Below are 15,778 nucleotides of genomic sequence, written 5' to 3' on the forward strand. Positions count from 1 at the left end.
TCCACCAACAAGGCTTACAGCTGCCTTAACTGCAATCCCCACCCCACCCCCTGCCCCAGTCTCTCGCATCCACGTTTGCACATCCATAGACACCCACGAGGAAGCAGGAATATTCAGCTACTCAAGGCAGCAACTCAACACAGCAACACACAACATACTCACTAAGGGACACAATTTGCTATAAGCCAAGACTGTCCCAGGAGAACAAAGAACAGCAGACCCACAGTTTTACAGAGCAAACTTGCTCCCTTGTCTGCAAGAGTGCTTTTTGAACAGTGAGCCTAGCATAAAATCAATGTCATAGTTTGCAAATCTACATTTTAGAAAATAAAGAGATTAAAAGAGAAAAGAGCAGCATCATTACACGGTGTAAGGGGGAGGATGTTCTGTGAAGCTTCTGTTTCAAAGGTATGTTGGGGGTATAAGTGCCATGAAAAATGAGGTCTCACTGTAGGTGGCAGAGGGACGCTTGATTTCAAAGGAATCACCTCCTGCCATCTAGTGGTAAAAGCCGTATCTGCAGCTGAAACAAGAAGGGCAGACTAGTGATGAGAACAAACATCAAAAAGGGACCTTAGGAGTTCCTGTTGTGGTGCAACAGAAACAAATCCAACTAGGATCCATGAGGATGTGGGTTTGATCCCTGGCCTCGTTCAGTGGGTTAAGGATCCAGCATTGCCATGAGCTGTGATGCAGGTCGCAGACATGGCTTGGATCCCATATTTCTGTGGCTGTGGTGTAGGCTGGCAGCTGTAGCTCTGATTAGACCCCTAACCTGGAAACTTACATATTCTGCAGGTGTGGCCTTAAAAATTAAAAATAAATAAATAAATAAAAAAGGACCTTAGTCAACCCCAATATCCAGGGCAAGAATCCTTTCAACAACATGAAGCCACTCTTGACTACTCCCTACAGAGAAAGCCCTCGCCCCACTGCTAAGAACCACACACTGCTGAAAAGCTCACCAATTTGCCTCCCTCTAAATCTTCCTTGCTGGATTTATTAGTGCCATCTTGGGTAACAAGGAGCAGTCTACTCCTCCCAACTTTGCATTATCAGCAGATTTAATGCTATTGCTCCCATCAAGCAATATTTATTGTCAGCAAAGTGCTGCGCTCTGGGCTACACTGGCGAACAAAACAGAAGGGACAGAGATGAAGATAGGGGATGATGACAAATGACCTATAGTCCTGTGTGGCAGGTGGAGAACCTACTTTAGACGGGAAAGGGAACCTCGCTGAAAAGGGCATGGCTGAGGTGAGTCCTAGAGAATGTGGCAGAGTCAGCTGTGCAAAAGGCATTCCAGACAGAAGGAACTGCACAGAGAAACGCTCAGGGTTGGGAATGGATGGATGAAGAGGGTCAGCATAGCAGGAAAGAGGCAGGGGGGCTGGAGAAGAGGAAGAAAACAGGAGAAACTGGAGAGGAGGTTGGGGACAGAAGCAGACTCAGGTCACACAGAGCCTGGCACAGATCCCCACAGCACACTGGACATGGTCAGTGATGTGTGACAATAGAGAGATGGGGGGACACAGACATAACACAAGGACCCCCATCACTTGGGGCGACGCATGGACATAACACAAGGACCACCTGATCACTAGTTCCCATGACTCCTGCATCCTAATGGTTCCAACACGTGTCTCCTCCCAGCCCTCCAATCCAGGGACTGCCAGTGGTTTCCAGGAGAGTGGCCAAGAGAAAAGTTGGGCAACACACTGTTGGGAAGAGGTAGGAGAGGGTCCTGCTGGGCTTCTGAAGGGCGGTGAGCACCGTGACTCGGGACAACTGACTGGACTGAGCTGAGCAAACTCCAGGGCATCCACTCCATGAATATTAATGAATTATCTAAAATATGAACTAGAACAACTGGGAATGACAAAGGGTTCATGATGCATAGGCTGTATATTTCATCATATCTAAGACACTATCCACTGTAAGAAAAAAAGGGAATAGAAAATCCTGCCAGTTAGCTAACATTTTTCTTGTTTAGAATTTTAATTTTGGGGTTACTAAAAAAGCTCCTTTACTGAGACCGAGTGTCATCATCTCTCTCCCTGGAACAAACAAGAGGCAAAGATGAGTGACATATGTTGGCTGAACCTCCCCTTTCGGAGTGTCTGTGCCTTTCCAAACAGCACAGCCCTTTGGGCCTTGGGTGACATTGTTGAGGAAGCATGACTCTAGAACGCTCTCCACCTGCACTGAGGGTTTCTTCATATCAGAGTGAGGGTCAGCAGTTGACCCTCACTCTGGAAGTTTTGGTGCTGGCTCCTTCTTGATCTCAAAAGGGACCAGTGGATGACTTTCAAAAGCCATCAGGATTTACGCTCTTTCTTCAAATGGCCCTCAAATGGTATGTGGAGTAAAGCACCAGGGGCCATGGTCACAGTGGTCCAGCCCGGCCATGCCACCAGGAATAGCCATTGTGTCCACTTGCACAGGTGATGACCGCTCCAACACACCTTGACAGTGACTGCAGGACAGGTCGAGAGTAAGTCACATCTGGAGTTCCTGTTGGGGCTCAGGGTTAAGTGAGGGGCATAGTGTCTCTGAGGATGTGGATTCCATCCCTGGTCTCACTCACTGGATTAAGGATCCAGCATCGCTGCCAACTGTGGTGTAGGTCACAGATTTGACTCAGATACACTGTTGCCATGGCCATGGTGTAGGCCAGCACCTGCAGCCCCCATTAACCCCTACCCAAGAACTTCCATCTGCGGCAGGTGTTGCCCTAAAAAGAAAAAAAAGAGAAAGTCACATCTGATTTGAGAGATGTTAAAATGCAAAAACACGTGTCACAGAATGTCATGTATAAACATATATATGTACCACTAAATCACTTGGTTATACACTGAACCTAACACAATTGTAAAGCAACTGTACTTCAATTTAAAAAAATTAGTAGTTCTCTTGTGGCACAGTGGGTGAAGAATATGGTGTCATCACTGCCGTGGCTCAGGTGGTTGCTGTGGCACGGGTTTGATCCCTGGCCCGGAAACGCCCACATGCCGTGGGTGCAGCCTAACTTTTAAAAAAAATTGTATTGTCTTCATAACAAGCAATTTGGCTTTCATACGCAGCTATAAGAGGCAAATATTAAAGAAAGAAAAATATCTGTATCAGGTCACAAGGTGCTCATGTCCTTACAATATAAAGAATTCATAAATGAATAAGTACAAATAAAACTCTAATATTCCAGAAGAAAAAGAACAGAGAAAGGACAAAAGTTGGCCATTCACAGAAGAAACAAATGAACAATGAACATATAAGAAGGTCAGCTGTGTCAATGGCAAAAAAAAAAAAAAAAAAAAAAGAAAGAAAAATGAAAATGAAAGCAAACACAGAAGGCAGTATGGCTCCTTTCAAATCAGCACTAAAACTCTATTTTAATTGCACTTGGCTTTGGAGAAGACAGGGGAAGGAGGCCCTGGGGCACCACCATCACATGGTCAAGGGGCACAGTCGAGCTGCAGGGAACTGCGGCAACAGGGATTAAAAGACGGCATAACGTGAGGACACAATGAGCAAGCAAAACAGGCCCACTTCTGGGATTTTGTCCTTTGGCAATAACCCAAGAATGAACACACAAAAAAAGTTTTTCACAAGAAGACTGAACCTGGAGTTATCAGGTCAACAAAACAGACCACAGATCATAAGGACAGGATGGTGCCAAGTTTGTTCAAATGAACATGTACATGTGTATCAACCACGCAGAGTAGATACCAAAATATCACCAGTGGTTATCACTGCACCACGATCCTGTGCACCTAATTCTGCTGCCTTTTCCACAACCGTCCTCTGTTCCCCAAACCCAGAGACCAGCCCTTCCACTTGAATATCTTGATTTCGTGTTTCAAACCCAGGAGCAAAGACTCAAACATCTCAGATTTGGAAAGATCTGAAAGAGACACTCAATCTTCCTTCAGTCCAGTGCTGCTTTCAACTGTTCCTGACACTCACATACTGCCTGATGAATGGGATGGGTCTTTAAGTCAACTCAGTTTTCTTAGCTCTTAGGGCTGAAGAGCTACCTGATAATTCCACACTGTACCAAACACCTAACTATGAACATTTAAAGCATCTCTCTGGGGACCGCCGACAACCTTCTCACTTTCCTCCTATGGGAAACACTCCTCTGGCCCAAACACCTGTACATTAAAGAGACAGTGACTGATTCTGTCCTATTTGCTGGAGTGTCAGCTGTAACACTGGGAAATTCCTGTGAAGCTGTGAAAGGCCCTCCAACAAGCTTTTTTTTTTTTTTTTTTTTTTTGTCTTTTTGCCATTTCTAGGGCCGCTCCCGCAGCATATGGAGGTTCCCAGGCTAGGGGTCAAATCGGAGCTGTAGCTGCCAGCCTACACCACAGCTCACAGCAACACCGGATCCTTAACCCACTGAGCAAGGCCAGGGATTGAACCCGCAACCTCATGGTTCCTAGTCAGATTCGTTAACCACTGCGCCACGATGGGAACTCCCAACAACAAGCATTTCTTTATCTGAGGATTGGGGAATAGGAAGGGTCAAGGCTGGGGCTGGGTGACTTCACTTCTCCTGGACCCCCGCTGCATGCTTACTGTGTGCCACGTGTTACTCCAAAGGCTGGACAAACAGGAACACACAGAGCCCTGGTAACAACCCGAAGGCAGTTCCCGCAAGCTGTGGAAGTTTTAGGGAAATTAATTTGACTGCTTCATAAACCTTACCCGCCTGGATTTAGACTCCTCCCCAAACACTGCTGGTGCTTAAAGGGTGCATATCTGTGGTGCACATGTATGTATGGATTGCTTAAGTGCTTACAGATGGATACATATATATGTATCTATGTATCTATGTGTATATCCATATATATGTATGCAATTGCAAAACTCAACTGAATATGCTCAGTGCTAAGTTTCAAGTTTGGGATTTTAACCGCATGCTACCCATGGTTTTTAAGATATTCCTCTAATTTTTAATTGTATTGTTGTTCTTTTACAGCTTTTAGTTTCATTTTTTGGTTTCTGTCTCCTATTGGTCTTTTTTTTTTTTTTTTTTTTTTTTTTTTTGTCTTTTTGCCATTTCTTGGGCTGCTCCCGCGGCATATGGAGGTTCCCAGGCTAGGGGTCTAATCGGAGCTGTAGCTGCCAGCCTATCCCAGAGCCGCAGCAACGCGGAATCCGAGCCGTGTCTGCGACCTACACCACAGCTCACGGCAATGCCGGATCCTTAACCCACTGAGCGAGGCCAGGGATCGAACTCACAACCTCATGGTTCCTAGTTGGATTCGTTAACCACTGAGCCATTGACGGGAACTCCAGTTTTTGTCTTATTCTTGGTTTGTAAATGAAAGACGGGAAGCAAAGTCTTAAGGGCAATAGACTCTGTACCTAGATTTGCTTCCCTTCCTGGGAGTTCCTGAAAGCTCCCTGCTGCTCTCCTAAGGAGAGCCACAGACTTTGAGGGATCAATCATTGAAGCTAGTTTCCTCCCAAAGGAGATTACTTTGTCTAACATCTCTTACTTTGCAAGGTGTAATACGGTCTACAAACCACCATCCCTCTGGTAAGCAGCTTTTAAAAATTTTTTAATGTTTGTCTTTTTAGGGCCACACCTGCAGCATATGGAAGTTCCCAGGCTACAGGCTGAATCTGAGCTGCACCAGAGCCACAACCATGCTAGGATTCAAGCCACATCTGTGATCTACACCATAGTTTGTGGTAACTCCAGATCCTTAACCCAGTCAGCGAGGCCAGATGAAACCTGTGTACTCATGGATACTAGTCGGGTTCATTACCACTGAGCCACCACGGGAACTCCATTGTATGCAGTCGTGGAATAGTGGGCAAAGTGTAAACAGAAAAGGAACCGACATTCATGAAGAGTGAAACAAGTAGGAGAATCCAGTCCAAACCAGTAGGAGAAAGCACTGTCCCCATGATACAATGTCCTATATCTCACTTTTTAACAACAAAAACCCTCCACAAATTATTCTTAATTAATAAAATTAAAATAAAGCATTTTAACAGCATGCCATGGACCTGAATGATGCCAATATTCTTTTGGGAAAACTAACATTTAAGAACATGTAATCTGAATATTTACTCTCAATCTGTAGCTTAGCTGTTCATTTTCTTAGTTTATCTCTTTTTCCTTTGTAGTTAGAGCTTTTTGGGTAAATACAAAATATTTACCTACCCCAAAACTGCCCCTGTCTTTTCTTACAGAAGATTTATGCTTGTAGCATTCATCTTATTTATTTACTTATTTTGCTTTTTAGGGCCTTTCTTGCAGCATATGGAGACTCCCAGGCTAGGGATGGAATCGGAGCTACAGCCGCTGGCCTACACCACAACCAGAGCAATGCCAGATCTGAGCCATGTCTGAAACCTACACCACAGCTCATGACAATGCCAGATCCCTGACCCACTGAGCGAGGCCAGGGATTGAACCCACACCCTCATGGATGCTAGTCAGATTTGTTTCCACTGTGCCATGACGGGAACTCCCGTTTTAGTTTTTACATTTAAGGTTTATGACCCATCCCAAATTAGTGTTTGTAGAATGAGGTCACAGCTCATTCTGTTTCCACTTGAATATCCAGCTGATCCAGAAGCATTGGTTCAAGAGACTTTCCTTTTTCTTATTGGGAAAAGGAAAACTAACGTGGCCCTCTGGGCAGAAATCAACTGACAGCACTGGTGTAGTTTCGCTTCTGTTTCACTGATGCTATTTTCCTACCTATATATTAAGGCCAAATTGTTTTGAACACTGTAGCTTAACTGTATCTTTAGACTTAGTTTAAGCAGTGTTTAAGTTCCCTGACTTCCCTTTTCTTTTCAAGTTGTGGTTTTTTTGTTTGTTTGTTTTTGTTTTGGGGTTTTTTTGTTTGGTTCTTTTTTTTTTTTTTTGGCTATTCTAGAACCTTTGTGTTTTCACACACATTTTAGAATCAATTTATGAATTTCTTCCAAAAAAAGATGGCGAGGGCCTTGTCTAGGACTTAGACCACTGGTTGGTGGGTTTGTTGTTTATTTATTTATTTTTGCTTTTTAAGGCCACACCCAAGGCATATGGAAGTGCCCAGAAGAAGAGTTGAATCACAGCTACACCTGCCTGCCTGTACCACATCACAGTAACAAGGAATCCAAGCCACATCTGCAACCTTCACCACAGCTCATGGCAATGCCAGATCCTTAACCCACTGAGCGGGGCCTAGGATAGAACCTGCATCCTCGTGGATACTAGTCAGATTTGTTTTCCCTGTGCCACAATGGGAACTCCATAGATAGATAGCTTTTTTAATGCTATTGTAAATGATATTTTAAATTTTCATTTTCCTATACATGTACATCTATTTACAAAACATCTAAGCAAAGGATTCCTAGCCAGAATATATAATGAATTCTAAGACGTTGAAACCAACCTTATCATTGGCAGCAAAAACGAGCAAAGAACTTGAACAAATTCACAAAAGAAGATACAGGAATAAGCACATAAGAAGTATGCATTTGTCACCAGGAAATTCCACTTAGGACCAGAATGAGATGCCATTTCACATCCACTGACAATACCGAATGCTTAACAAGGATATGGAGCAGCTGGAGTTTTGATACATTGCTACTGGGAAGTGTAAACTGATAAACCCCTTTGGAGATGAGTCTGGCAGTTAAATACATACCCTCCCTATGACTGAGCCATTCCCCACTCCTAGATATTTATCCAAGAGAAACGTAAGGCTGATAGAAGAATGTTCATTGCAGCCTATTCCCAATGGCCAAAGAGCATCATCAGGTGAAAAGAACAACTTGTGGTATAGTCACACAACACAAGAAGCAGCAAACTATTTTATACCGACCAAGATTCTTTCCTTGACCAACCTCTAGGAGAGGCTCCTCTGAGCCGCTCCTCAACTAGACCTCAAACTTGGCTTGTAATATAAAAACCTGAGCACACACTAGCGTGGTTTCTCACAATTCAAGGCCACATCCCTAGGATGATTCTCGGCTCCCTTAGTGTGCTTGCTTCAGAAAACTCCAAGCAACCAAAAGAATTTACTGTTTATTCCAGACAACATCCCGTTTCCCAGTTAGCAAATCCAGATGGTTTCACATGGGCCAACCCCCCCTTTCCCATTTTCTGTAATTCTTCTCTGACTCTACTGGACCCCTGCCTGCCCACCTCCTTCCTCTCTCATTCTCCCTTTTAAGACACCCTCTGTACAAACCAGAGTTGAGTTTAGTTCACGCTCAAACAGCATTGAAATCACAAACTCTAATGGCATGGCTACATTTCTCACCACTCAAGGCAAACTTGTAACTATGTTACTTCCTGGGTAATTCTTTACTTCCTGTCTTTTCCAACTGGAGGTGAGTTCAGACACCACCTCAATCCAGTTCATCTTTTTTTTTTTTTTTTTTTTTGGCTCTCAATCAGCAAAACCCCACCAACAGGCCAAAACAAAGGGACAAGCACAAAGTAAGCTCTTAACTGTTGTTGAACGACTGAATGAGTGGAGTACACTCAAGCCTCGTGCTTTCTTTTTCATGCTTTCAGGCACATGACACACACCTGTAGTCATAACACGGCCCACGTAGCCCCCACTACACTCCTGAAAGTGCAGACTCACCTAGCAAAGGCAAAACACTGTAACTCTGCAAAATACAGGCTCTTCACGCAAATATGATGAGGCCCTAGACAGGAAATTTTCCCAATTAAACAAGCCTGGGTTTCAGGAGCACAATGGGGATCATGACAAATCCCAGCGGAATGTAAGGTATATAAGAAAAAGAACCTGGAGTTCCCATCATGGCTCAGCAGAAATGAGTCTGACTAGTATCCAGGAGGACGCATGTTTGATCCCTGGCCTCGCTCAGTAGGTTGAGGATCCGGAGTTGCAATTAGCTGTGGTGTAGGTTGCAGAATCAGCTGGGAGCCCGGGTTGCTGTGGCTGTGGTGTAGGTCGGCAGCTACAGCTCAAACTGGACCCCTAGCCTGGGAACCTCCATTTGCTGCAAGTGAGGCCCTAAAACGACCAAAAAAAAAAAAAAAAAAAAGGAATAAAGAAACTGCACTTCTCCTAACCAAACCAATCTAGACCCTAAGTTCTTACTTGCTTCACCTGTGTTTCCAGCAAGACCTTGGCTCTGAAAAGGCCAAGTCCCATGTCTACCTGGTTCCGTGCTGTATCTCAGTCACGGTATCCCCAGGCTTGTATTGTGCCAGGCACACAGCAAAAGTTAGATAATTAAGACTTAAGTAAATGACTCCCTACTCCGAGCAGGGATTCACGGCTGTCCCACGAATTCACGGGTAACTCTGGGCTTAAAAGGGCATTCCTGAGACACAGGCCCGCCTTCCACCTAGGCCCCAGCCTGCCGGGGACGTGGGCTCTTAATCACGCGTCAGGCAGGTACCCTTTGCACAGAGAAGCATCTTCGCTAGGGCCCAGCAGCGTTGGTAGGGGAGGAAGAACAGGTGATGAAAGGGGGCCTCCACGAAATAGTGGCCATGGGCATGGAGGTTGCTGGGTGCTGCGCCCACAGAGGACAAGGAAGCGGGGTCGAGAGATGCCGGGGATAAGGAGCGAGCGCGGGAGAGAGCAGGCGAGACGAGCAGGGATACAACCGGTTCAGCTGGCGCCACTCACAGACTACGCCCACTGGAAGCCGCTCCAGCAACCTTCCTGCTAACCGGCACCTCCCCGACTAGGCTCCAAGGACAATTTCCCCGCCCCCTCAGCCCACGGAGGTGCCCATTGGAGAACTCCTTTGGCCCCGCCCACAGAAACCGGAAGTTCTTGGAGAGGGCAAAGTAAACTGAAATTGACGCAATTGGGCGCCCGCAAAGCTTTCCGGGAATTGTAGTCCTGGGCGCTATGGGAGGCTGCCGGGTTTCTCACTGCTGGTCATGAAATTTTATAACTGTAATTAACTCAGGGCAGAAATGCTGGCAGGATCCTTAGCAATGGGGCGAAGGGCAGAGAAGCTAGCCGGAAAAGCAAGTGTCAGTGTTATAGTCAGTTGGCGCTCAGTTTCATTCAGCAATTGAACAAATATTTATTAAGCGCTGGGGCAGGATCTAGGCCAAGAGCTTAGCACACAAAATCGCCTTTGAAATATTGTGAAGGAAGAAATGTGTGGAAAACGTATACCACGGAAAACCATGTAGCAGTAAAAATGAGGGAACTATAGCTACCACTTACAAGCATCAGAGGCTGAATTTCAAAAATAAAATATTGAGTGAAAGAAGAGAGATAACATTTTTTTGTAAACTTCAATTGAAGCAGAACTAATGCTATTTAGAAAAATAAATATATAGGGTAAAATAACATACAGGATAGTAAAGGAATGAGGGAAAAAAATCCAAGCAAAAGTAATGTTATTAGAAAAACACATATAGGGTAAAATAATTAATAATTAAAGGAATGATGCAGAAAACCTGAAATTAAGCTATTTGTGACATTGTGGGAGTGGAGAGCATAGAATACTAGAGAAAAGAGAATGGGGAAGAAGTACACCAATAATTTCTCAAGCTGAGGTAGGTTCACATGTGTTTATTTCACTATTATGCATATTCAAGAGGGTCATCACATAGACTTTGTAGTAGACTTATTATAAAATAATTTCTAAATAAAATTCTTAAATGGTTTGCATACTCCATTTCATTATCTGTCAGGAGCAGAGAATGGAGGTACTTAAACTTTTAGAACCAAAGGTCTCACACACAAGCAAAATAAAGAAACAACAATGAAGACCCAGGACATATGTATTGGGGCAAGTTCAGGTATCAAATACTGGCTTAGTATTCAATGGAGGAGCAAGAGTTCATTGATACTCAAAGTATAAATGACAGGGGGGAAGGTTGAGGTTAGGGAGTTTTGCCAGGGGGAATGGTGATGAGATGAAATAGCACCACTTCTTTGAGTGGTCATTTGCTAAGAAGGTAATGCAAACCACTGAAAAAGCATAGCCTCCCAAGTTGGCAGTGGACACATTCCCTGGGTGTCAGGGAGCCAAAAGAGGGGGTCAGCAGCAAGGAGTATAAGGTATCAATCCCATAGATATGGATGGTGAGCCTGAGAGTGGAGGAGTTAGATGATACACTTCTGGTGTTTGATGAGCCAAATTGTTGTTTGCTGGGGCTTTGGTTCAGAAAAACTGATGATTCAGGGAACTTTGGTCAGTTTTTCACTGAGGGGTCACCCCAAAGCCTTCCTGCAGGCAGGGCTGGCTCATTGCATCTAGGCTTCTGGTCAAGGAGCTAGAACTTAATGATATAGGAATGGAGACTGGAAATGGCAACCTGAGCCATCTCAAGCTGCATAATGCCCCCAAATATGAGACTACCCTCGGGGTAGCCATGAACAATGTCCCAGCCAGAGAAAGGTCACTGACAACTAATCTGCATCCTATGATAAAATCAAAAAAAAAAAAGAGAAACTACAGTTTAAAATTCCTGTAGAACATTGATTAATATTGCGAGCAATTATCTGGACTTTAACCATGAAACTTCTCCCTTGTGAGGCTAGAGTGGACATTTGCTGCTTTGACTACTCGGTATTTCTTTCTCCTATCACAATGGCCAGAGTTTATCATGAAGAATCCACCTCCTCCTTTAGTCCACCTGAATGTGGTAAGTCTCCACACCTGACAGTAGTGGTGGAAACTTGCCCAGGCCTGGTCTATCACTCAGAATAGAGCCCTAGCTATATTTCAGGAGTGTGTGTTTTGGGAGGGAGGGGTTACCAGGTTGGTCCTATCAGAATTAACTCCAGGGATTTCCTGTTGTGGCTCTGTAGGTTAAGACATCCACTAGTCTCCATGAGGATATAGGTTCCATCCCTGGACTCACTCAGTGAATTAAGGATCCAGTGTTCCCACAAGCTACATCTTAGGTTTCATATGCAGCTCAGTTCTGGTGTTGCTATGGCTGTGGCATGGACCTGCAGCCACATTTGCAGTTTGACCCCTAGCCTGGGAACTTCCATATGCCCCAGGTGTGGCCATAAAAGGAAAAGAAAAAAAAAGAATGAATCCCAGGAGTTGAATGGGACTTGCCAAGTCTAGAAGAGCTCTCTTTCCTGGCAGACTTGAACCCAGGAGGTACTTGTACCACTGGAGCTACTGAGAGCCATCTTCCTACCTCATACAACCTGAGAAAGATGCTATTGGCAATGCTAATGGAGTCTGGAGCACTGTATGCTCAGTTAGGGGTGACCTGAGTTTGCAGTGTGGGAGTTGATGGGAAAATCACCAGAGCCTGTGATGCTGACCAATCAGAAGCAGCTGAATCCAGAAAGATGCGATAACATGTTATCCAGGATTTTCAGCTTTCATCCTGAGCTGAGTGCACCTTCTCCTTCCCCTCCCCTCATCACCTGGTCACTCACACCACTATCTTCCTTCTTTGCTGGCCCAGTTTTCCAAGTTTTTGGCCTGAGATTTCCTCACAAGTTTTGTATAGCAATAGCCTTTTGAAAAGGCTATCTTTCCTCCTTTGAATTGCTTCTGCACCTTTGTCAGAAATCAGTGGAACAAATTTGTATGGGATTATTTCTGGGTTCCCTGTTTATTGATCTATGTCTGTCCCACTGCACATACCACACAGTCTGGGTTATTTAGCCAAATAATAAGTTTTGAAACTGGGTAGATTGCTCCTACTTTATTACTTTTTCCAAAAAAATTTTAGCTACCCTAGTTCCCTTATCTTTCCATATACATTTTAGAATAGTCTTGTCTGTATCAAAAAAAGTCCTACTGGGTTTTGACAGGAGTTGGAATAAATCTATGAATTTGGGAAGAACTGACATCTTTACTATGTTTAGTATTCCAATTCATGAACATGGTATAACTCTCCATTTATTTAGATCTTTGATTTCTTTTATCATTGTTGTAGAGTTTTCAGCATACAAGTCCTGGACACGTTTTGTTAGATTCATACTTAAAGGTTTTATTTTCATTAGTGGTTGTAAATGTATTTTATTTTATTTTTATTTTTTGTCTTTTTCAGGGCCGCACCCATGGCATACGGAGGTTCCCAGGCTAAGGATGTAATGGGAGCTATAGCCACAGGCCTATGCCAGACCCACAGCAATGCCAGATCTGAGCCGCGTCTGCAACCTATACTACAGCTCACCACAATACTGGATCCTTAACCCACTGAGCAAGGCCAGGGATCAAACCTGCAACCTCATGGTTCCTCGTTGGATACGTTTCCACTGTGCCACGATGGGAACTCCTGTAAATGTATTTTAAATTTTGGTGTCATTGCTAGAACCTACAAATAAAATTGATTTCTTATAATGATTTTTATTTTTGCCATTATAGCTGATTTGCAGTGTTCTGTCAATTGTCTACTGTACAGCAATCTGACTCAGTTACACATACATGTATATATTCTTTTTTCTCACATTATCATGCTCTATCATAAGTGACTAGACAGAGTTCCCAATGCTATACAGCAGGATCTCATTGCTTACCCATTCCAAAGGCAACAGTTTTCATCTATTAACCCCAAACTCCCAATCTATCCCACTCCCTCCCCCTCCCCTTTGGCAATCACATCTATTCTCCATGTCCATGATTTTCTCTTCTGTGGAAAGGTTCATTTGTGCCTTATATTAGATCCCAGATATAAGTGATATCATACAGTATTTGTCTTTCTCTTTATGACTTACTTCACTTTGTATGAGAGTCTCTAGTTCTGTCCATGTTGCTGCAAATGGCATTATTTTGTTCTTTTTTATGGCTTAGTAGTATTCCATTGTGTATATATACCCCATCATCTTAATCCAATCATCTGTCAATGGACATTTAGTTTGTTTCCATGTCTTGGCTATTGTGAATAGTGCTGCAATGAACAACTAAACAGCAAAAAAAGCCAACAACCTAATTGAAATTGATTTTTGTGTTTATTATGTATTATAGAACTCACTAGTTCAAGGAAAAATTACTTTTTAATAAATTCTTATAAGGCCTGAAATTCAGATTCAATATTGAGAGCTGGGGAGTTCCTGTTGTGCTGCAGTGGAAAAGAATCCGATTAGCATCCATGAGCATGGAGGTTTGATTCCTGGCCTTGCTCAGTGGGTTAAAGATCCAGCATTGCTGTGAACTCTGGTGTAGGTTGCAGACACAAATTGGATCCTATGTTGTTGTGGCTGTGTTGTAGACAGGCAGCTGTAGCTCTGATTTGACCCCTAGCCTGGGAACTTGCATATGGCATGGGTTCAGCCCCCCAAAAAACAATATATATATTGTGTATATATATGGGGGTGGGGAGAGATTGAGAGCTGTCTTGACATCTAGTAAAACTGAGAGCATCTGCAATGCCCCACATGCAATTCCTCACTTCCTCTTCTCCGACAGTTAAGGTTCCCTGCCATACGATTCTTCTTATCATAGCAACCGGACACAGTGCTACTTATTCCCAGGTAGCAGGCTCCAGTGCCCTATCAGCCCACTGAATTATTGAAACAAGCCCATCACACCCTCCTTTGGAGATCAGGGCTCGTCCCCACCCTCTTGTTATTACAAAGTCTGCGTCCCCAGCCCCCACCTGTTCACTCTGTTTCTCAATACACCCCACACCCCACATAGCCCTGCATGCTGTGTAGTGTCCCGCCCTGGGCTGTGAGTCAATGTGACCTGTAAACTGCTGTCCATCACATCTTTTGGTGTTGAGGTCCTGTGCTCAGCCAACCCCTTAAGTCTGGGTGGGAATCTCTCTCTGATAGATTGAAGGAGAGATGAGGAAAGCAATTGGCATCACAAATAGGATGCCTAACCTCAATTGAGAACACCTGATCAGCTTTAACTACCCAGTACTTTGCTAGTTAACTAGTTTTCAAGGCAGCAGGTACTATCTGGGATGTAAGTGCCATTTGCTGGCCAGCTTGGGCTTAAGCTCATGTTCTGTTATCTCAAATGGATGTTGCCATTTCCTCCTACCCTAATGTCTCATTCTGGCCAACTAGGCAAAAACTATTGTGCTTTCTGTTTATTTGTTTGGCCATGTCTTTGGCATGGGGAAGTTCCTGGGCCAGGGATCAATCAGGTGTTACAGCAGCAACCTGACCCTCTACTGTGACAATGCTGGCTTCTTAGGCCACCCCCTCCACCAGGGAAATCCAGAAACTACTATCAATTCACTATATGCCAAATTGAGATGCCATCAGTGTGCCTTGTGTCTAATGGGTGGCTTCCAAGGCTCCAACCTGATAGTGACAACCCAACATCCTAACTGGTGGGTGCTTAAGTTCCACTTTCTGGGTGTGGACCTAGCACTTTGGTCACTGTCTAGCCTGATTTCCATCACTGGCTGCTCGTTGCAGCCATAGAGGCTCTTGTAGAAAAGTACCCACAGCATGTCCCAGAAGTGACCCCTTGTGTTGTTCATACAAAGGCAGGAGGCCACAACCCCGGGAAGATTGAAGAATGGCCCCCCGGTTACCTCCTGAGTCACTACTGTGCAGGCAAGTTAGTGACCTTGCCTGGGTCCTGGGCTGCTGTATCCCTTGATACTGTCATGTGCTCTCCCGACCCCTAAGTGTTTCCAAGTGCACATCCATGACAGTCTATGGCCCAAGAAGTGATGAAAAACCAAAGTGGGGGGCGGGGTGTTGATAGTCAATTTCTCTCTCAGGGCAAAACCCCTAACTAACCAATACAGGCAGGCTTTGCTTCCTGTTGTTACTTACCAGCATGCCAAAGGACTGATCTTGTCACCGGGGACTTAAGGTCCCCACCCAGGCCATAGACAAAAATGATCTTCCTGGATGTACACTCCAACACTGTG

At 44.4% G+C, this 15,778-nt stretch overlaps 1 long non-coding RNA gene across 8 annotated transcripts in view; it reads right to left on the minus strand.

Annotated features, from left to right (window-relative positions):
• LOC110258160 (uncharacterized) overlaps positions 1–9,689 on the minus strand; it is a 30,428-nt gene extending 20,739 nt beyond the window's left edge. For 4 of the 8 annotated variants that reach the window (XR_014840510.1, XR_002341004.2, XR_014840505.1 and 1 more), the window contains exon 1: positions 9,630–9,689. This is a non-coding gene — a long non-coding RNA (uncharacterized LOC110258160). Of the gene's footprint in view, positions 1–8,609; positions 8,674–8,774 lie in introns of all 8 variants that reach the window. The other 4 variants (XR_014840506.1, XR_014840508.1, XR_014840509.1 and 1 more) reach the window with 3 other exon arrangements.
• Between the last annotated feature and the right edge of the window lie 6,089 nt (positions 9,690–15,778).

The sequence above is a fragment of the Sus scrofa genome, chromosome 3, assembly GCF_054392235.1.
Source record: "Sus scrofa isolate SSC_HxYL_T2T_F1_AM1 chromosome 3, Sscrofa_HxYL_maternal_Yorkshire_Landrace_v2.0, whole genome shotgun sequence".
NCBI classification, from domain to species: domain Eukaryota; kingdom Metazoa; phylum Chordata; class Mammalia; order Artiodactyla; family Suidae; genus Sus; species Sus scrofa.